This window comes from Chinchilla lanigera, unplaced genomic scaffold (genome assembly GCF_000276665.1).
Source record: "Chinchilla lanigera isolate Chin_1 unplaced genomic scaffold, ChiLan1.0 scaffold00031, whole genome shotgun sequence".
NCBI classification, from domain to species: Eukaryota; Metazoa; Chordata; class Mammalia; order Rodentia; family Chinchillidae; genus Chinchilla; species Chinchilla lanigera.
Genome location: NW_004955432.1, coordinates 3,207,726 through 3,209,647, shown reverse-complemented (window position 1 = coordinate 3,209,647; position 1,922 = coordinate 3,207,726).

Sequence of the window (1,922 nt, the reverse complement as noted above, 5' to 3'; positions counted from 1 at the left end):
TCCTTTGGTCCTGGGCTATGGTGGTGATTATGACCTCATATAGTCACAGTGTTGACAGGGGAGAAAAACTTTATAACGTATGACATCCTGGCTAAAGTACCACAGTTAGTAACAACAGTAGTTTCAAGTACAGCTTAACTACTGATAAACTATGGTAACCATTAACCTGATACCCCTGACCCCAGGAGTAAACTCTAAAATTATGTAACAAAGTCAGACATATACTGTACACTTGTATGCAGTGATTTTCCCTTTAGGTGATTTTACTCTTCTGTTGGGAGCAGGGGTGTTAAGATGGTTAGGGGATGGGCTAAAATGATGAGTGAGATCAAATGTAGTAGAGTCAGGGCTGGAGATTAAAGGATGATCACCCAAGTTTTGGGAAACTAGAGGACATAGGAGGGAAAGAATAAAATAGAATTCAAAGGAGTAGTCAGGACAGAGACAATGTTTACTCACTTGAACATTTAAATTCAAGAAGTAGTTGATGCAAGAAAGTGGGTCTATAGAAGAGAATCCTAAAAGAGAAACCTAAACATTGAAAAAAAGAATAGAGAAGAAAACAAGGTGATATTCAACCAGACAGCACAGGCATAGCCAATCAGACAAACGAGGTAGAATGAAAATAGTAAAATACCTCTGGTGTTTACAGTTTTGTGGTGGTGTCCATATTTAATCCCAGAAATGTGTTGGGCATGGAGCTGGTCTTGGCTGCTGGATGTGGGGCCTGGTACTAGACTTCTGCTGGTGGAGTTGTCTGGAGTCTAACCACTGGTTCCTCACTGCTGCTTCAGCCACTTCCATGCTGCTGGTCTTGCCAATTACTCTGCCCTCCAAGGGCATGTGTGCGCCTGTGCGCCTGGGACCAGGCTGTTTCCTGGGTCTCTGGTCTTGGGGCTCCTGTCAGTCTACTGGACAAAGGCGTGTGTTCTTGCACTCCTCTCAAAAGACCCTGCCATCCCTGAGACAATGGAGGAAGCACAGAGTGCAGACTCACTCTCCTCTTGCAGGCCCCCCATCCCAGGGGGGATGGAGGAAGCCTCAAGAAGGGACTCACTCCTCCCTTTTTATTTTGAGACAGGATCTGGATATTGGCCAGACAGGACTCTTGAATTTGTAATCCTCTTGTTTCAGTTTCCTAAGGGCTGAGATTACAGGCATGCACGGCTGTGCCTGGATCCTATTTTTTTTTTTTTTTCCTGTTATTCCTCTTTTTTTCTTAAACCTGTTAAATGTTTGTTTCTCTCAAAGAAAGTTTTGTTTTCATTTTATTTTATATTCTATAACATCTTTAAATTTTTAAAGTTTCTACTTTCTTAGCTCCCAGTTATATTTTAATTTATTTCGTACCTTAGACTTACTGTTTTCTAACTTTTTGAATTATATGCACAAGTCATTTAGTTTTCAGGCCTTTACATTTTCTTGTAATTGTATCTTTCACTTATTTTGTATGTTTGTATGTTCTGTGTAGTTTTCTCATTGTTTATTTCAAAATGATTTTAAAAATTTTTTTTAGTGATTTTTAAATTTCTCAATTTAGAGAATGTAAAGGTTTTTTGGCAAATGAATGTGATGTGTAATATAGTTACTTTCTCATCCCTGAAATAGAATATGCAACACCCACAACTTAAAGACAGAAAGGTTTGTTTTGACTTGCATTTTGTAGAGGTTTCAGTCCGTCGCTGGCTGGCTGCAAGGCAGGGCAGCATGGCAGACAGGTGTGGCAAAAAGCTTGCTCATTGGCAGGCAGGAAGCAGAGATCAAGGGAGAGGGAGGGTGATGGACCCTGCGGGCCACTCTCCCAGTGACCATCTCCCACCAGGCTTCACCTTTACACCAAATCACATTTAGCTATAAACGCATAAGTGGACCAATCCACAGATGAGTATCATACTCCCATGATTGAATCACCTCCCAAAAGC